The sequence below is a fragment of the Apium graveolens genome, chromosome 7 (genome assembly GCF_009905375.1).
Source record: "Apium graveolens cultivar Ventura chromosome 7, ASM990537v1, whole genome shotgun sequence".
Taxonomy (NCBI): Eukaryota; Viridiplantae; Streptophyta; class Magnoliopsida; order Apiales; family Apiaceae; genus Apium; species Apium graveolens.
In genome coordinates, this window is record NC_133653.1 from 149013985 (window position 1) to 149036428 (window position 22444).

The window sequence follows — 22444 nt, forward strand, 5'->3', positions numbered from 1 at the left end:
CTGATGGAGTTCACTCACGTGTCAGCAGTTGTTCACATAGTGATAGTTGTACAAGTATCCTTAGATTTGAGGTCATCATAGTCATCTTGTGTACACTGAACTATGTTTTGGTTTAGTTCTTAGTCTCCTGGGACAATTATTAGGGCTCTACTGGGTATAGGAATTTGTACACGAAGATAGTGTATGATAAATAAAGGATCTACCCCTTCCAGTGAAGGAAACGAATGTTCAAGGCTGATCCACTTATGCTAGTTTAGGAATCTCTGGCCAGAGTGAATGAAATTAGAAAGGAGTTTCTAATTTGCATAGAACTAAGCATAGTAAATGGTAAGCAAGTGATTGAATTAGATAGGCTTGATACAAGATCCATGCCTTGTATTTAATCAGGACATTGTAGGGTAGAAGAAGTTTATTGTACGGTAACTATTCACTGAATAGGTTCTTGGTATTCTAAGCAGTGAATTCATATTATCCGGATAGTCGCGATATGCTGAGAAGTATCCCTCACGATGTAGAATAAATGTGATTAATTAATTAATCATATTTAATAAATTAGAGAATTTATATAAATAATGATAAAATAGTTTTATTAGTATTTATTTCTACTACCGGCTTAATATTGAACCTACAGGGTCACACCATAAAAAGAGAATGATTTATTGGTGGAGGAATTAATTAATAATGGCTAATAATTATTTATTTGTGAAATAAATAATTAATTGGCAAATTTAATAATTGATTAAATGAGATTTAATTGATTATAAATTAATTAAGAAAAGTTCTTAATATTATTAATTAAGGATTTAATTTTTGGAAATTAAATCAAGAGAGAGAATTATTTCTAAAGTGTTTAGAAAAAGGATTAATAATTAAAAGGTGTTTTAATTATTAATGAGAATAATAAATGGGATAATAATAATAATATTTATGGGAAAATTTCAGCTGAAAATTTTGCCTATAAATACACTATTATAGACCCTATTTTTATAAGAACCCCAAAACCCAAAAAGTTTGGAAAACCCAATTCTCTCCACCTCCTTTATCCTCCTTAACATCGTTTTCTTGGTGGATACCGGTGGAGTGCTTCACACTTGAGGAGCAACTGTTAAGGATCTCTGATCGTTGTCTCTGAATTATTTTAAAGGTTAGATTCGATCCCCTATGTTTTTACCATGATTTATATGCTTTTATTTGGATTTTATATGTGTAAAAGTGTTTTGCCATGCCCCGCTGCGATTAAAAATCCAACAGACCTGATATTATGTATGCTACCTGTCTTTGTGCAAGATTTCAAGCAGTTCCAAGAGAACCTCACTTAACAGCTGTGAAAAGAATTTTCAAGTGCCTTAAGGGTAGAGCTGATCTAGGATTGTGGTATCCTAGGGAATTAGACTTTAAGTTAATAGGTTACTCAGATTCAGATTTTGCAGGGTGCAAAATTGACAGGAAAAGCAGAAGTGGAAGCTGCCAATTTCTTGGAGGCAGATTAGTTTCTTGGTTTAGCAAGAAACAAAAGTCAATTTTCACATCAACTACAGAGGCAGAGTATATTGTTGTTGGAAGCTGTTGTGCACAAATTCTTTGGATGAAGAATCAGTTACTGGATTATGGGTTAACATATTTAAAAATACCCATTTACTGTGATAATCAAAGTGCTATTGCTAAGAAAGGTAATCCAGTTCATCACTCAATAACAAAGCACATCAGCATTAGCTACCACTTCATAAGGGAACATGTGACGGAAGGTACAGTGGGATTGCATTTTGTTCCAACAGATCAACAACTAGCAGATATCTTCACAAAACCACTGTGTGAAGCTACTTTTACAAGATTAGTAAATGAACTTGGAATGGTTTCAGGTTCTTACTCTAAATATGTTTAGTTTATGTTCTGATACATCAGACCTTATGATCAGTATTTACTGATATTACTATCTTTATGTAATCTGTGCTTAAATTGAAATTTACCTAAGTGTTGATTGTTGTCTGATATGAATTTCTAAACTCTGATAGTGATATGAATGTTTCTGTGACTATTCAATCCAATGAGGATAACTATGCTAGATGTTGACATAGTAGTCTCTAATATACTAAAGATCCCATGTTTGAAGTAATTGTTTATGTGGAAATTTTTTAAACAAGCAAATTCTGATATTGAGCTTGGTTAGGTTTACTTTGTGTATCTTATTACTAAGTCAAAAACTAGAATAGTGCTTCTTATCTGTTAAGTTTTGATGTTGGTAAATCTTATGGATGTACTAAGTGCAGATAAGCCTCACTTATCAAAAGAAAAAGTAAAGAAAAGAAATAAATATCAAGTACTCCTTTGAGATCTAGAGAAAAATATATGTGGAAGGGAAGACCCAAGTTCATTGCTGGTATTAAGTAATATGCATTAGAAAGGCAAAATAAAATTTTCTTGGTGACTTTTCACATTCTCTGATTACTGGAGAAATACTCTTATAATAGTATAAATTCTGATAAGCAGTTGTGACTCACTTACACTGAGGAGCTCCTGTGAAAAAGAATATCAAAAGAGGCATAAAATGAGCACAAAACAGTTGAGGTGGACTCATGCATGAACTCATTCTATAGTAGACTTCAGACTAATGACATATTTTGAACAAAGTTCTTAGTTATGCCTTATTTCTATGATGTACTGAAGTGAATCAAACTTTACTCTTTGTCTGATATTTAGCTTAAAGCACACACTAACACTCCATATGAATGATGAAAATTACTGTGGTGATCAATGTTGTTTTAGATGAACAGTTTAAGTGTTAGTTGCATAAATTCTGAGGACAAGTTTTGATGGAAGTTCTGATGATTAAGTTCTTTGGAAACCATATCAGTATTTGTGTGAAGAATTACAGAAATAAACATTCACTTTTTGAGTACAGAAGCCATATTTTGATGACCTTTAAATTCTGATAATAGTCAAGTTCTAATGCTTACGTGGCAGTATTTATTTACTTGATTTATTTTTGGTCAATACTTGAACGGTTCTATTTTATCAGAATATTAGTTTAAGTGAGATAAAGACAATCATAATTACTTGTTTAGTGGGAACGGTTTTTTTTTTTGAAAAACTGCATGTGTATAGTAATCATTACTAATTTCCCGTGCCCATTAACTATTGTCTTAACTACTGAATGGCTGACAGGTGTAAAGACTGTTCAAATTCGTCTTAACTGCTGTCAAGTGGCGTGTATAAGTAAAAGAGAGAAAAGATTTTAAATCTTTTATCTACTTCTGTATTTAATACTCTCTCTCTTTTCTCTTATTCTCTCTATATTAACTGACGGTTTTTACACAGGCATTTTACCAAACACCTTTCAGGCATTCTTATTTCTCACTTCTTTTTCAATGGCACCCAAGGATCTAATCTTTAATGGAGCAAAGTTCGTCCCCAACAACTACACTTCCATTCTAACCAAGAGTGACGCTCTGTCCGAACTTCATTTTGTTCAGGACTTCTTGGCTCACAGTGAAATAGGGTTCGCTTTGACGCAGCCATCCACTTTATCTGGAACTCAAGTTCTGACGTTCTGGTGAACGGGACTTTATGATGATGGTGGTAAGGATGGGACTCCAAGCATCGTTTTTACAGCAAAGGACTACTGCCTTCTATGGGCTAGTTAGCAATACTTACTCCGAAAATAGTCAGTAAAGCTCTACATCTACCTGAGAACTGCCAGTTCAGTTCTGCTATTGAGGAGCCCTTGCTACAACAAATGATGGCTAATTTAGGGTATGAGGAGAGTTTGGCAAAGTTGGGCCAACTTAAACGCCCACATATTCGAAGAGAATGGAGCTTTTTCTTCGATTGGATCACCAAGGCGTTCGTAAACAAATGCTCAAATTTTGACGCCATTCCGATTCTTACTCAACAAATTGGTATGCTCTCCTAAACCAGTCTCACTTTGATTATGCCAAGACTGTGTTATGTTTTATAGGAGATAGAATGAAAGAGGACGGGAATGTAGTTTACTTTGCTAGGTTCTATCAGTTAATTTACAGTTACTGTACATCAGATGAACCACAACTAGCAAGTGAACACATAGAACCTTTTAGGTTAGCAAAAAGGGCTTTTACTGACCTTTTAACTGCTGATAACAAAAAGAAAGTTCTAAGGCCCCTTAGAATTCCTTTAGCAGTAAAGCAAGCCCTTGTAAATGCCGATGCTGATACTTACTCTGTATTATATCTTGATGTTCCACAACAATAACAACCACAACCACAACAGCCATCAGTATCTGCTACTGCCACTTAACAAACACACACATCAGAAAATGCCAACCATCCATCAGCACATAATCAAGTGAAGCCTTCTTCTTCTAGAGAAAAGAGGACTAAGACAGTACCTCAGGCACAGCAGAAAAGAAGGAAGATGATTTTAAGAGATGAGTCTGATGATGAGGTACAGGTTCAACCATCAGAACCTGTTACTGAAGTAACTGAGAAGGTCTCTTCTCAGACAGCTCAAAAAACTGGGAGTTCTAGGCCCCTAAAAAGGCTTAGAAAGCTAAACTCTGATGATCAAGCTCCCAGAGTCTCTCCACCAGCTAAGAGACTTAAAAAGCAAAGAGCAAGGAGGTCTGTAGAAGAATCAATCTTTGAAGAAGGAATGGAAGCAGCAGTTGTGGAAGGGGGTCAGGAATCTCTGATCCCACAAGAACCTACTGTAGTTGAGTCTCTTCCAAGTGCTGAGCCAGAACTTCATGAAGCTCATAAATCTCCAATCCAAGAGCCAGAGACTACTCCAATGCCTACACCTCATGTGTCTCCAGTACATGCTAAAAACCCAGGCACAAGTGCTGAAATTGATATCAATAATTTGGATGTGCCTTTGGTCTTGTATTTGGAAGCTCCTTCTACTTCACATCTTTCTCAGAACACTCCACCGACAACTCCATTGCTAGATGCTGATGACCATACAGATGAATCTTCTATTGCTTCACATACAATCATTCTATCACAAGATGCTGATACTAAAGATTCTGCAAGTTCTGTTGAAAAAAATACTGTGAAGCTGCTACAAATATAAATGTTGATGCAGCTGGTCCTTCTGGACATGCACCTCCACAAACAATTAGTAAAGCTGATTTGATTAAGAAATTTGTGAGAAAGGATGCACCAGTTCCTTGGAGTGAAACTAATAAAGGAAGAGAGTGGATCAAGGAGTGGAACAAAGTTGATTTTGTTCCTACTGCAGATGTTCTTGCTGAGTACCTGGCTAAAGCTGATGAAATGCTGATGAATGATGACTTCAAAGCACAACTCAGAGTTACTGCATTGAGTACCAGGAACCTTCAAGGTCAACACTCAATAACTCAAGCCAAGGTGGACAAAATTTAAGATACCGTGACTAAGCAAACCATGAATTTCACATTGGACAAGAAAAGGTTTTTTAAGCCAGCCTTTGACCGCATTGAGTATATAGAAAAGACTCAAGAAAAGCAGCAAGCTCAACTATCTGATATTCTAAAGAATCAAGCTGCTCAATAAATCCATTTCAATGAAATCCAAAACTCTGTGAAATTGCTTGTCTCCCTGCTTCTACCAGATGATGCCAAAAAGGGGGAGAAAGTAATTAAGTCCAAATGCACAACTGATCAACCACTGAAGGGTAAGGATGATGATAATGAAGACCATGGAAACTCTGAAAGGAGTAGAGGTCTAAGTCAAGGCAGGGGTTCTTTATCAAGGGAAGCCAGAACTATAAGTCAAAGAACAAGTTCTGATACTAAAAGGATAAGTTCTGATGAACAAACTCTGAAACTTGATGAAGAGATCTCCAAAAGGTTGTTCCTAAAGGATAATCCAGGCATGGATATTGAAAGTCTGAAGGAAGAAGAGATTAGACTGAAAGCTAAAAATGACAAATCTAAGTCAAAGTCTATAACTCAAGTCACAGTAAAGAAACCACCTAAGCCTAAGGGTATTGTGATCAAAGAGAGGACAAATACTGAGGCATCTAAGGCCAAGTCCAAATCACAGGTGGAAGTTGATCCTAGATTCAAGGGTAAGGCAAAAGTTGATGAATCTATAAAGATATATATGCCAACCATGGATATGGAAGTAAATGTTGATGAAGATACAACTCTGATTTTGAAGGAGAAAAGGAATATTCAAGCAACCTCTGACAGAGCTCAAATTGTCTTGACATCAGAAGAAAAGGAAACCTCTGACATTGCTCATGTTAAACCTTCAACAGTTCTACTACCTGGGTTTACTAAAGCTCAACAATCTGCTCAACCTATGAAGACTTCAACAAATATTTTTCAGGGTAGATTAATCCAAGGGAAGGAAGCTAGAGATAAAAAAGGACTGGGTAATCCTGTTGAGAAAAGAATAAACAACTCTACCTCAGATCCTACATCCCTTACTGAACCAGGAGTAGGGAAAACTCTAGAAAGACTAAATCAGTTAGAGTCTGTACAGATGGTCTACAACTCTAAGCTGAAAGAAGATATAATGCTTTATTTTATGATAGATGGGAGAGTATTCCAGATAAGAAAGGATGCAATTCGGTTGAAGTATTATGAAGAACTGCAACATGTTTTATTTCTACTTCAAGTGAAGAAAAGGTCAACAAATGGTGCTGCCAGATACTTAATATCTGATATTCAGAGGCAGGAGAAACTTTACTCAGTAAATTCTGACGGACCATACGATCCAAAGTACAGAGTGAAAGAGATATGTCCTAAGTCCAATCATGTATGAGGATTTAGGAATAACTTTTATGTAATCTGTTTTGATTTCATTGATATTAATAAAAGACTTGTTTTGTTTTTATTGCGGGCTCTATCTATTTAAATGTTTAAATAAGATATACCACAGTTTAGAGTAAAGCTTTTTATGGATTGTGATGAGATCATAATAATGAGACCTAAATGATGATAACTCTAAACTTAAATAGTTCCTGGTCGTAGGATTACTAACTGGTAATTAATAATCTGCAAAGATCGGTACATACTATGCTTGCTTCATTATGAAGGATGTCTGTTCTCATAGACATTTGTGTGGTGACACTATAGCTAGTATGTAGGTGCTTATTATAGAATAAGTTCACTGAACATGACTAACACAGCTGAACAACTGATGGAGTTCACTCACGTGTCAGCAGTTGTTCACATAGTGATAGTTGTACAAGTATTCTTAGACTTGAGGTCATCATAGTCATCTTGTGTACACTGAACTATGCTTTGGTTTAGTTCTTAGTCTCAAGGGACAATTATTAGGGCTCTACTGGGTATAGGAATTTGTACACGAAGATAGTGTACGATCAATAAAGGATCTACCCCTTCCAGTGAAGGAAGAGAATGTTCAATGCTGATCCACTTATGCTAGTTCAGGAATCTCTGGCCAGAGTGAATGAAATTAGAAAGGAGTTTCTAATTTACATTAAATAGAACTAAGCATTGAATGGGAAAGCAAGTGATTAAATAAGATAGGCTTGACACAAGTTCCATGCCTTGTATTTAATCGTGACATTGGAGGGTAGAAGGAATTAATTGTACGGTAACTACTCACTGAATAGGTTCTTGGTATTCTAAGCAGTGAATTCATATTATCCGGATAGTCGCGATATGCTGAGAAGTATCCCTCACGATGTAGAATAAATATGATTAATTAATTAATCATATTTAATGAATTAGAGAATTTATATAAATAATGATAAAATAGTTTTATTATTATTTATTTCTACTACCGGCTTAATATTGAACCTAAAGGGTCACACCATAAAAAAGAATGATTTAATGGTGGAGGAATTAATTAATAATGGCTGATAATTATTTATTTATGAAATAAATAATTAATTGGAAAATTTAATAATTGATTAAATGAGATTTAATTGATTATAAATTAATTAAGAAAAGGTTCTTAATATTATTAATTAAGAATTCAATTTTTGGAAATTAAATCAAGTGAGAGAATTATTTCTAAAGAGTTTAGAAAAAGGATTAATAATTAAAAGGTGTTTTAATTATTAGTGAGAATAATAAAGGGTTAATAATAATAATATTTTATGGGAAAATTTTCAGCTGAAAATTTTGCCTATAAATATACTATTATAAACCCTATTTTTGCCTCAACCAAAAAGATTTACTAAACTCTAATTCTCTCCATCTCCTCCTCCTTCATTACATCATTTTCTTTGTGGATACCGGTGGAGTACTTCACACTTGAGGAGCAGCTGCTAAGGATCTCCGTTCATCGTTCTCGGATTGCTATTAAAGACCTCCATCTTTTCATTAACGTAAAGCTTCTTAAGGTAAACATACTGAACTACGAATTAAATATTATTTTTTCGCATGGATCCTGCGGAGGGTTTCGTTTTTTTTTTAAGATTTAAATTTATGTTTTCGCTGCATTTATGTGCTAAAACCCCTTCAATGGCATCAGAGCTACTTGCGAAATTTTTTTAATTCATTTATGTGTTTAACTGTTTTCGATATATGAGCATGTACGTGATTCGCCATGATTTGATATTTATATAATATGCTTATATATGTATGGTTTTGAATATATGATATTCATGTGAGTTGTATAATCATAAGATGATTATGTAATCTGTATATATATTGATATATACATGATTTATGTTTGTTCTAATTATGAGAATCATATTAGATATGGATTCTGAATTGGCTGCTGCAGATTTGCTGAAATATGGGTCTGGTGTCCGATTTACGCAAACGAATACCCTATTCCATAGGTAAACGAGCGTCTGAACAAAACTGATAGCAAAAGCTATCAATGACTCGTCTGTAAGGCGTTTGACATCGTTTACTGCCCGTAAACAGTGATTATGGCCTTTCGACCTTAGTGTAATGGTTTTGGTTTTGGTTTTAAATACGACTTGCATGTCGTTAATCTTTGTAATCATAAATCTCGAATGTAACTCGAGTGATTCTTGTAAGTTTATTAGAATAGTTTTACTTTCAATCATGTAATGTAATTGAAGACTCAAGAAGGCTATCCAATGGATGTGATACAAAGAAGAAGATGAGGCATACAAGAAGTCTAAACAAAGAAGAAGACTTATGTAATAAGTAGTTGTATTTATTTCCATCACCATATTAGATTGACCTTGATCTTTATCATGAGCTTGATAAAGATCACATAGGATGGGGCCATAACCAAACACATTTACTTTATTGCACTGTACATTTACTTGTTTACTTAATTTTATATATGAGATATATGCCTATGTTTACCATGCGATGATAGATTTAGGTCAACTTAAATCAATATAAGGCGTGCTCTAGAAAATCTAGAATATGAATCATTTCTGGCCTTAACAATAAATATTATGAATACGATCATGAGATTCTTGTGTTTATGAAACACGTATTTGAATATGAATTTTCAATATTGAGAGAAAGGATGATTCTGTCAACAATAGATTTCTATCTTTAAGAAAGGGTTATTAAGTGACGCCTCTTGACAATGCTCCACCCGATCTGGGAATCATCTGATTATCGATTATTGATTTGAAATATTTAATTTAAAAGGAAAAATCTCTTTATAATATGATTATGATTGTAACGTAATATAATCCCTCTAAAATTAAATAATATCAAGTAGTAATTGGCCAATGACACAACGGGCTTGTATCGGTCATAGCCTTCCAAAATGGTAGAAAGTGGTTCTTATTTTTAAATTATTGTCGTTTCGTGCTACAGCCGAGGGCTTTGATTTTGAAATAAGAAATACTTGTCTATTACATAGAGATGTGTACATTGAATTAGAATCTAAAGGTCGGTACGTGCTATAGCCGTGGGCCGTTGGAGACTGATTCAATTGTACGAAATGTTGGGTTAGACTTGACTTAGAATATTGAGTTTGTCGTGCCACAGCCGTGACACAATTATTCAAGAGGCTAAACTGATATTAGGGAATTACATGAGATGTAATTGATAAGAGTTGTCTGCCTATTGAACATCACATGACATTTCGTGCCACAGCCGGGGTTGTGTGATGGAATGTAGGATCCCTATTCTCACTAGCATTATGAATGCTTAATTTTCACTTAGGGGGTTGAAAAAATTAGATAAACTAGTGGGAGACACTTATGAATAAAGACCCGATTCATATAGTGTTTTGAAATGAAATTGAATATTTGCTAAGTGTTGTTATGTGTTTATCATTTACAGATTTACTATATTCGTTATGTCTTCTGCACTATCACTCCGGAGCATACTAGATGCTCACAAGTTGACTGGTCCTAATTTAGCTGTTTGTTTTCACTGTAACAAGTTGGGGCACTGGAAGAGGAAATGCAAGGTTTACCTTGCAGAATTGAAGAAGAAGGGTCGCGGGACTATCGCTTCTGATTCAGGCATGTTCATGATCGAAGTTAATATGTCACTAGGTCAAATTTGTACTTGGGTATTAGATACCACCTGTGGTTCTCATATTTGCAATTCGTTGCAAGGACTAAAGGGAAGTAGGACTCTTGAAAAAGATGAGGTGATTCTACGTATGGGCAATGGAGCAAGGGTTGCGGCCATATCTGTAGGATCATTCAGTTTACATATGCCTACGGGCAACATTATTATTTTGAATAATTATTATTACATTCCCTCTATTGTGAGGAATATTGTTTCTATTCCTATGTTGGATGTGGATGGTTTTTCATTTATTATTAAGTATAATGAATGTTCTATCCTTAGAGATAATGTTCTTTTTGGACATGGCATTTTAAATAATGGTCTGTATATATGTGACGTAGAGCATGATTTACTTCAGATTGAACAAACTAATAAAGGAAAACGAGATGTTGAAAATCTGACCTATTTATGGCACTGTAGGCTAGGTCATATTAGTGAAAATAGACTGCGGACATTGTATAAGGAAGGGTTACTTGACCCCTTTGATTTTGAATCATATCCTACATGCGAGTTTTGTCTATTGGGTAAAATGACCAAATCTCCATTTAGTGGACATGGAGAGAGGGCTGCAGATTTGCTAGGATTGGTACACACAGATGTATGTGGACCAATGTCTACGCAAGCCATGGGTGGATTTTCGTACTTCATTACTTTCATAGATGATAGATCTAGATTCGGATATGTGTATTTGATGAAACACAAGTCTTAAGCCTTTGAAAAGTTCAAAGAATATAAACATGAAGTGGAGAAACAAACCAAACACAGTATTATAACCCTTCGATCAGATCGAGGTGGTGAATACTTGAATGGAGAGTTTCTAGATTATCTCAAAGAAAATGGTATAGTCTCCCAGTGGACTCCTCCATATACTCCACAGTTAAAAGGGGTATCTGAAAGGAGAAATCGAACTTTGTTAGACATGGTTCGGTCCATGATGAGCTATGCGAATCTTCCAGTATTTCTATGGGGTTATGCATTGGAAACCTCAGCATATTTACTGAATAAGGTGCCTTCCAAATCTGTTCCTCAAACACCATATGAGATATGGAATGAAAGGAAACCGAGTCTTAAACACGTTAAGATTTGGGGATGTCCAGCTTATGTTAAGAAAGTTGACCCAGATAAGCTGGAATCTCGATCCGTAAAATGTAATTTTGTGGGATATCTTAAAGAGACTTTGGGGTATTACTTTTACACCGATCATCAAGTGTTTGTCTCCAGACATGCTACCTTCTTGGAAAAGGAGTTTATCCTTAAAGGAAATAGTGGGAGCAAAATTGAACTTGATGAAGTTCAAGAAGCACAAACTACTAAGGATCAAGTGGAAACACCTGTTCAGACTGAACAACCTTCTATGGAGCAGCCCATTCGTAGGACAGGGAGAGTATCTCGCCAACCTGAGAGGTATTATGGCCTTGTCATTGAGAATGACAATGAGTTGTCAATCATTGATGATGACGACCCTGTGACCTATAATGAGGCTATGAGTAGTGTTGACTCAGAGAAATGGCATAGTGCCATGAAATCCGAAATGGAATCTATGTATACCAACCAAGTATGGACTCTGGTTGAGGCGTCTGAAGGTGTTAAGCCTATTGGGTGCAAGTGGGTATACAAAAGAAAGATTGGAGCAGATGGCCAGGTGGAGACCTATAAGGCCAGGCTCGTGGCAAAAGGATTCAAACAAAGGCAAGGGATTGACTTTGATGAAACTTTTTCTCCTGTAGCCCTGTTAAAATCAATTCCGATTTTGCTTGCGATTGCTGCTTACTACCACTATGAGATCTGGCAAATGGACGTGAAAACGGCCTTCCTCAATGGGGAACTTGAGGAGGAAGTGTAAATGACACAGCCAGAGGGTTTTCTTTCCAATGGAAATGAACACCTAGTGTGTAAGCTACTGTGAACCATATATGGTTTAAGGCAAGCTTCTCGTAGATGGAACATCCATTTTGATGAGACAATCAAAGAGTTTGGTTTTATCAAAAACATAGATGAACCATGTGTTTACAAGAAGGTTAGTGGAAGCGCGATAACATTTCTTGTATTGTATGTGGATGACATACTTCTTATAGGAAATGATATACCGATGCTACAATCAGTCAAAGTATGGCTATCAAAACTTCACCATGAAGAACTTGGGAGAAGCATCCTACATTCTCGGTATGAAGATCTATAGAGATAGATCTAGAAGAATGATAGGTCTTACCCAGGGTACATAAATCCAGAAAGTGCTTAAAAGGTTTAGCATGGAAAATTCCAAAAGAGGTCTCATACCGATGAGCCATGGAGTGTCCCTTTCCGAAAAAATGTCTCCTAAGACACCTGAGGAAAGAGAGCGTATGAGTAAGATTCCTTATGCTTCAGCAATAGGATCTATCATGTACGTGATGTTGTGTACAAGGCCTGATGTTTCTTATTCAATTAGTGTGATGAGCAGATATCAGTCCAATCCAGGTGAAGACCACTGGAAAGTAGTGAAAAACGTCCTTAAGTACTTGCGAAGGACTCAGGACATTTTTCTTGTTTTTGGTGGTGAATCTGAGTTGAAAATAGAGGGTTATACTGACTCTAGTTTTCAATCAGAAAGTGATAGCAAATCCATGTCAGGGTACGTGTTTACTCTGAATAGTGGTGCGATTAGTTGGAAGAGTTCCAAACAGTCTACAACGGTTGACTCCACAGCGGAAGCATAATATATAGCTGCAAGTGAGGCTGCAAAAGAAGCCGTTTGGACGAGGAAATTTGTTTCTGAGTTGGGAGTTGTTACTAGCATTGAAGAGTCTATTGTGTTGTATTGTGATAACAACACAGCAATAGCACAAGCCAAGGAACCTAGGTCTCATAGAAATTTCAAACATGTCATGCGGCACTTTCATCTGATTAGGGAGATTGTTGAAAGAGGAGATCTCAACGTCGAGAGAGTTGACACACATAACAACGTAGTAGACCCACTCACAAAGCCACTTTCTCAGAGTCACTTTGATCGTCATAAAGACAAGATGGGTATTAGATACCAGAGTGATTGGCTTTAGTACAAGTGGGAGATTTAAAGAGATATGTCCTAAGTCCAATCATGTATGAGGATTTAGGAATAACTTTTATGTAATCTGTTTTGATTTCATTGATATTAATAAAAGACTTGTTTTTTTTATTGCGGGCTCTATCTATTTAAATGTTTAAATAAGATATACCACAGTTTAGAGTAAAGCTTTTTATGGGTTGTGATGAGATCATAATAATGAGACCTAAAAGATGATAACTCTAAACTTAAATAGTTCCTGGTCGTAGGATTACTAACTGGTAATTAATAATCCGCAAAGATCGGTACATATTATGCTTGCTTCATTATGAAGGATGTCTGTTCTCATAGATATTTATGTGGTGACACTATAGCTAGTATGTAGGTGCTTATTATAGAATAAGTTCACTGAACATCACTCACACAGCTGAACAACTGATGGTGTTCACTCACGTGTCAGCAGTTGTTCACATAGTGATAGTTGTACAAGTATCCTTAGACTTGAGGTCATCATAGTCATTTTGTGTACACTGAACTATGCTTTGGTTTAGTTCTTAGTCTCAAGGGACAATTATAAGGGCTCTACTGGGTATAGGAATTTGTACACGAAGATAGCGTATGATCAATAAAGGATCTACCCCTTCCAGTGAAGGAAGAGAATGTTCAATGCTGATCCACTTATGCTAGTTCAGGAATCTCTGGCTAGAGTGAATGTAATTAGAAAGGAGTTTCTAATTTACATTAAATAGAACTAAGCATAGTGAATGGGAAAGCTAGTGATTAAATAAGATAGGTTTGACATAAGTTCCATGCCTTGTATTTAATCGTGACATTGCAGGGTAGAAGGAATTAATTGTACAGTAACTACTCACTGAATAGGTTCTTGGTATTCTAAGCAGAGAATTCATATTATCCGGATAGTCGCGATATGCTGAGAAGTATCACTCATGATGTAGAATAAATATGATTAATTAATTAATCATATTTAATGAATTAGAGAATTTATATAAATAATGATAAAATAGTTTTATTATTATTTATTTCTACTACCGGCTTAATATTGAACCTACAGGGTCACACCATAAAAAAAATGATTTAATGGTGGAGGAATTAATTAATAATGGCTGATAATTATTTATTTATGAAATAAATAATTAATTGGCAAATTTAATAATTAATTAAATAAGATCTAATTGATTATAAATTAATTAAGAAAAGGTTCTTAATATTATTAATTAAGAATTTAATTTTTGGAAATTAAATCAAGTGAGAGAATTATTTCTAAAGAGTTTAGAAAAAGGATTAATAATTAAAAGGTGTTTTAATTATTAGTGAGAATAATAAAGGGTTAATAATAATAATAATATTTTATGGGAAAATTTTCAGCTGAAAATTTTGCCTATAAATATACTATTATAAACCCTATTTTTGCCTCAACCAAAAAAATTTACAAAACTCTAATTCTCTCCATCTTCTCCTCCTTCATTACGTCATTTTCTTTGTGGATACCGGTGGGGTACTTCACACTTGAGGAGCAGCTACTCAGGATCTCCGTTCATCGTTCTTGGATCGCTATTAAAGACCTCCATCTTTCCATTAACGTAAAGCTTCTTAAGGTAAACATACTGAACTACGAATTAAATATTATTTTTTTGCATGGATCCTGCGGAGGGTTTCGGTTTTTTTTTTTAAGATTTAAATTTACGTTTTCGCTGCGTTTATGTGCTAAAAACCCTTCACAGAGCTCACAATGGTGATTTAGTTGAGATGAAGCCCAATACCGCCAAGATTACTACTTTTCTGGGTATTAAGGGTGTTGAATTTAATCTGGAGTCTGACAAAGCTTATCTGATCAGACTGGATCAGGAGATAAGGAAAGCAAAGATTAATGATCTCAGGGCTATTATCTTTCAGACAGGAGAAGATACAGTTGAACTTAAAGATGCTAAAAGGAGGATGATAAATGAACTTGAATATGTTGAGAGAACTCTTCTGAAGAACTATCTCAGAACAACTCCTGACATTCAAGAGATCACACACTGAAACTAGGTCGAGGACTACAACTGTTAATTTTTGGAGGATATACAGGCTAAAGCTGATATCAGACTTTAAGGATGGTAAAAGCTACAAGGAATGTGAGTTGTAGTTATCTAGTCAAATTCTCATATGCATTTGTAATTAATGTTTTTGACATCATCAAATATCTATTGAACTTGTATATTATGCTAATTTACAAGTTGGGGGAGATTGTTAGATATATTTGTGATGTCATGTTTTGTGTTTAGTTTTCAGATCTTCACTAACAGGACAAATCAGGACTTAACTGGAAATCAGTACTTATACTGAAGTCAGAACTTAAGATATCAGAACTTAAGTTATCAGAACTTAAGATATCAGAAGATATTCATCAGGAGATAATATCAGGACTTAAGAAGACTTTCAGATAAGGAAGGCGGCTGATTGAAGGGAAAAAAGATCAAGACTAAAACAAGAAGAGATATGCATAGAGAAGAATTCTATGAAGAATAGAAGACTTGGAGGAAACGATAACTAATTGATATATTTTAGGATACAAACTTATATTCGATATCAATTAGAGATTATCTTGTAACTGTGTGGTATATAAACACAACATAGGGTTTACACTAGAAGTGTTATCATTATCGAGAGTATTATTCATTGTAACCCTGGCAGCTCTCGTGATATTTGTTCATCACTGAGAGAGAACGGTTCCATTGCAATACTGTTTTATTATTAAGATTATTCTTTGTTACATACTTGTGTTCTTAATTCGATTTGATTGTATTATACACCGTATTCAACCCCCTTCTACAGTGTGTGTGGCCTAACATCATACACTTCCTGAGGAGTTAGAGATCTAGCATTGCTTCCCAGAATAGTGATATACTCCTCCCTGAACTTAGCTAGCACAACATCCATTTCAATAGAGAATTCTTTATCTAACCAAGCATCACAGTTTGCATCCTGACCAGCTGCATCAAAAATTTTGGCTTGATTTTATTCAACATCTGTCTGGTAGGTAAGTATGATGGCTTGATAGTCCTGATTTGACTTGTTGGATGTGAGCAGCTGTTGAGAAATTTATGCAAGGCCTTCAAGCTGGTCAACACTAAGATCTTTAATGGTTGAAGGTTGATCTGCAGTTTCTTGGAGCAACTGGGAGATGAGATGGGATTGTTGAGGTTAAGAAGTTGAGGGTTGGTGTGTAGAGTCAGAACCACCTCTGACAGGAGTCACAATTTGACTCACAGATTGTTCTATGTTTATGACAGTCTGTTGTCATCCACTTGTATTGGGAACCTCCAATTGAATTGGAGGGGATTTGACTGGGTTACTGTGTAATAACCCCAATTTTTGAGAAATTTTGAAACCCTTATGAATAATGTTTTTGCTGAACGAGAAAACTTTTCATGCCACGCTATGTAGGGGTTCTGTTATTGATCTTATGGGATATTATTAGTACTCTATGTGGTATATAAGTGTATGTAAAGATCGTCAGAATCCAATTCCGAACACTTTGATTTTTCCCGGAAATACACTAGATACGGAAAGATTTGAGAAAAAGGTAACAGGATAAAAAGGATTTAAATTAAAGGATTATAGGAGAGGATCATAAAAGGAATATAATATATTGAGAAAGGTTAAGGGAACCTAAGTAATAAGATCCCGGGTATGATCCTTCAAACGATAAACGAAAACGAAAGTTAAGCGAACCGTATAACAGATCAGCGGTCATTAGGCAAACAATTAGGAAGTTAATCAAAGGGATTAGAGAGGATGATGTCAGCCAACCAATGAGAAGAGGACAAGGAGGGGAGGATGACATCATGAGGATGACACAAGCATGACATGGGAAGGAAGGAGATGTGGTGGCTTTTTAACCACACAAAATCAAGGGCAACTAGGTAATTTATTAAAACAAACACAAAAATCAAACCAACCAAGCCAAGCAAATCATTTTTCATCAAAATCAAAAAGAAACCAAGGCATTGTTCTTCATGCTCTCGGCCAAAACAGAACCAGAACACTAAAACTGCTGTATCTCCTTCATTTCTCACTCAAATATTGTGTTCTATAGCTCATTGGAAAGGTATTGAGATGGCCTACAACTCTTGTTCACAAGTCTCGTCCAAATAATCATGGTAAGACCCTCATTTTTACAGTTCTTTAAATCGGACTTTTAGAAACTTCAAAGCCTAACTTTGTGTTCTTGATTTCTTTAGAAAGATCAAGCTTGTAGGAGGCTCCCTAAGGCTTCCTAGCAACTTAACACCTCCCAAGGAAGGTATAAACTTCAAACCCTAGCCTTTACTTTATTTGTTAGTAAGTTTAATGGTTGGTGTTGTGAAATGAGAAGCATGGATTGTGATTATTAGTAGTTTGGTTTGATTTGGAAGTGTTTTGGTAATTGAAGCTTGATTATAGTTCATAGGTCTTGATTGTGGTTGTTTGAGTTGAAAACCTTGGAGATTATGGACTGATGTGGTATGGTTTAGGTGAAGTTTTGTTGTATTGATGGTTATGAGTTGGTTGGTGGTTAATTGGAGTAGTTTAAACATTGGTAATCGCGTAAACATAGCCATCGTAACGTCTGATTTTCTTTGGACTGTTTTTGTGCATAACATTAGGACCCGAGAACCCCCTGCTAGATTATGAACACTGCCATGTTTAGATAGCTCATGTTACGAGCTTCGTTTTGATATATAGTTCGTTCGATTCCGATGCACGGTTTAGGAGAAACAACCGTTTCAAGTAACGGCGTTTCGCGAACGAAACTTTTCCCCTCGCCTTACTTTGAAACATAGGTTAAAGACCAAAAAGGGTTAATTAATGTATGAAACATTTATGGTAAGTGTGTTAGGCAGTTGGTAAGACACTCGCGAAGGAATCGCCTTAAAACTCGTAAAGGTTAAATTATTAAAAATGGTGGAGCCGAGGGTACTCGAGTGACTTAAGAGAATCAGTAAGCGCAAAACAAGCGTTAGAGTCTAAGTTAGTTAAAGTATAGATTTACAAGTGACTTTGGTTTAATTCCAACTTACTTGTTGTTTATAGGTTACCAGACTCGTCCCGAGCCATTCGTAACCCCCAGTCGCTCAGGCAAGTTTTCTACCCGTTATACTGTTGTTGTGATGTATATATGTATATGCATTATCTTGCGATAGATGCATGATGTTTATATTTGCAATATATTGAAGCATGCTGCTATGGTATATATATGCATGCCTGTTTCATATTCTTTCCATATATAATTGTTGATTCAGTTGATAATACCTATGCTAGAGGATAGCGGTAACTTGCATATACCCTTAGTATAGGGACCCAAAAGGTAGAAATATTTTCTAAACCGGGAGTCGAGGATCCCGAGTAGATTTTGTATATATGTATATATATACATATATATTTATATAAATATATGGTTATAGTTTTCAAAACTATTAATCGAATAAGGTTTATTCGATAACTTTATTTTATTTAATGAATATTATTTTGAATATTCATTCGAGGACTTATGACTCCTTTATTTTATTATTGAATATTATTTGAATATTCATTTGAGGATGTATGACTCCTTTATTTTATTTAATGAATATTATTTATAATATTCATTCGAGGTATTATGACTCCGCTTATTACTGAAATATATTCCTTATTTTATTAAAGAATAAGGTGTCAATAGTCAAACTTATTTTCGATTATTCAAATAAAGATAGTACTTTCATATAAGTATATCTTTGGTTATTTGATATCCATTTCAAGTATAAGTTTTAATACTTCTACTTCGATTATTTTTATAAAGATTATTCTTTATGGGAATATTATTTAAATAATAATATTCAGATATTTTCTAATATATTGGGACTGATTTATTTTGTTAAATCAGCATCACTCCAAACATTCTTAAAAATGTTTTGCGAGTCTTCAAAATGATTTTTAAAAGTTAGAGCGGATCCCAAAACTCATTTTTATATTTAAGATCCTCCTTTCGAAGGGGATTTAAATACTCGCTCAAAACCTGAGGGATCCGGCTCTGTGGTGTATTTTATATTCGCAACAAGGTTGCTGTTTTGTTAAATGAATCGATTACTTACCCAACACTCGGGAAGTAAAATTCTTGGAACAAGTTAATCCATTAACAGGCATCGCCTGGGAAATATCGGTGAGTTCTCCTTTCCAACTAGATACGACTTCTTGGTGGAGCCGTATCAATAAGTTTCTACTTGGGGAAAGGGGGAACGAGCTTTACGTTTCAGAGTCATGGATTTCATCTGAACTAGGAGTGGCGTAAGTGGTCGAGTGGCGCCGGCCCAGCCTTATTATATTGGCCCAAATGGCCTGGAAGTTCCGCTAAGGCGGTCCATTCCTTAGGAGTTCAGTGTTCGGTTGACAAGTAAATCCGACAGGTTCTCCTCTACATGTAGAAAATGGTGGGGTTGTACTACTACGACTGATCATCGTAAGTGGTCTTCCTGGCGCGGTAAACTCCCGTAATGAGTTCATCATCCAATTGGATATTTCTGCAACACTACCCAGAGCACTTCGATAGAAAGGCTACGGCTGGGCGATTGTTGAGTGTTGGCAGGGTCAAGTTTTCAAAATGATGTTTGCATCAAATGAAGTATCTCGTAACTTCATTTTATTTTGATGATATTTTAAAGATTTAATCTATTCAAATCTGGTCTTGTAGTCTCATCTACGTGATGAACTTTTGAAACTAATTATAACTTGAACGGTGGTAGTTCAAGTAGTATTTGGAAAAGATATAAGTATATTGGAGTATCTTGTAACTTCATCTTTTAAACTTATATCTAGTAAATGATTATCTTATGCATGACAAAGATTTTCAGAAAAAAACGTTGAGACAAGGTTAGATATATGAGATCACCTTGCAACAATATTTTTATATAGTTATAAACTGGAACTCTGTGTATATTATGTATGGAAGAGGACTTCCAAGATTTTGAAAAGTATATATGTATATATACTGAATATTTTGCGACTTCATCGCATTAAGATATCAACTTGGTTCATTTCTTTTGACCAAGACTTTCATGAGTACTATGAGAAGGCTCATATACTATTAATCATTATACATATTATTTTGGTGGGCTTGCTACTCACCCTTGCTTTCTTCTTTCATCACACAACAACAGATAGAAAAGATGAACAGAACCAAGCTCCCGATTCACAAGCGATTAGGAGACGTTCCGCAGTTTTCTAGAAGCATTGATGCCGCCGTAGCTGAGGTAGGAACTACCAATAGGCTAGGCTTTCAACTTTTGATGTACCAGATTTATTTATATTTATGAATTGTAATAATGGCAAAGAAATGTAAATTTATTCAGAAAACCTTTTAAGGTGTATTGGCAGATAATTGTGGAATAAAATGACTTGTGGTTATTTTTGGATGTTCATCTCTGAGACTATAACGTGTGGTGTGTGTGTTTATTGTGGGGTCACAGTACAGAGTAGTTGAGTAATTATTAAGATTGGGTGTTATTAAGGGAAATGGAACTCGTGACGACCCGGATCCCCGACCCCGGATCTGGGGGTGTTACAGAAATGGTATCAGAGCTAAGCGTTATAAACCTCAGAGATGATGGGACGTTAAGATAATAAGTTCACTAAGATAATAAGAACTCTTGCCAAGTTCATAGTCGGACTACCTAACGTAGTACTGACAGTTAAAACCCTTATGGGAACCCTTATAAATGTAGCGATAGAAGCGTAGTTCGTTATCGTATATGGTAGCGGGACTCCGAACCCTGAAGTTGAGGAACATCAACGCGATGATGTTTTATTACTAATTGGAGATCAGATTGTGGATCCAATAGAGCGTCCTAACGCAGGACCGGATGATGTTGATATTGAGGATGTAGCGGTTGAGGATGTTGTCCTAGAAGGGATAGTTGCTGAGGAGGATCCCATGGAGGATCCTGACGAGATTGGATAAAGGACCACTGATGAATTGATGACCCTGGTTGGGTCGACTACCAGAGGTAGGATTGGCCGGTCACTACCAGAGGTTCATTCAAGTTTGTAAAGATAGTAGCCCCTTTAACGCGGCTTACTCGTAAGACTGAGAAGTTCGAATGGACAGAGAAATGCGAGAACAACTTTTAAGAACCGAAGCAAAGGTTGGTGACGTTCCCTATGTTGGCGTTGCCGGATGGAAAATGAGATTTTGTGAAATGTAGTGACGCTTCGCATAAGGAATTAGGGTGCTTCTTATACAGCACAGCAAGGTAATCGCGTACGCGTCAAGATAATTAAGGGAATATAAAATTTGATATCCCCACCCATGAGCTTGGGCTCGTGGCAATAGTTTTTCCCTAAAGATTGGAGGCACTACTTGTATGGAGAGAAGTGCAAGATTTACACAAACCATAGGAGCTCTAGTACCTTTTTACGTAGAAAGAGCTCAACATACGCCAGAGGAGGCGGTTAGAGCTAATCAAGAGTTATGAGTGGGAGATTCTTTATCATTCGGGGAAAGCCAATGTGGTGGCTGATGCCATTAGTAAAAAGGAGAGACTCAAGATGATAATGTCTTTGGGAGAGTTGATAAGAGATTTTGAGAAAATGGAAATAGTAGTGAAGGTAACCGGAGCCGGTACCGAAAAGCTGTTTGAGATTGCAATAGAGACCGAATTATTGGAAAAGAGCATATTGTGCCAGAAAAAGGTGATGAATGAAGGCAGAGAGCCAACAAATAAATATGAGATTAATACTGAGAAAGATGATAAGGGAATAATGAGGTATTCCTATAGAATTTGGGTTCCGAAAGTTCAAGAGCTTAAGGATGAGAACTTAGATGAGAGCCATAGTTGAGGAATAGGATTTAGGGCAAACCCAGAGTGTGATAGTCAGGGAGGTTGCCATCAAGAAAGAAAGAACCCATAACATAATAGAGTGGAAAACATGGTTTTTAATGTATAAGATAACCCCGATTATGGGAGAAGGTTGAAACATTTCATACTAAGGAAACAGAAAGTCGAGTA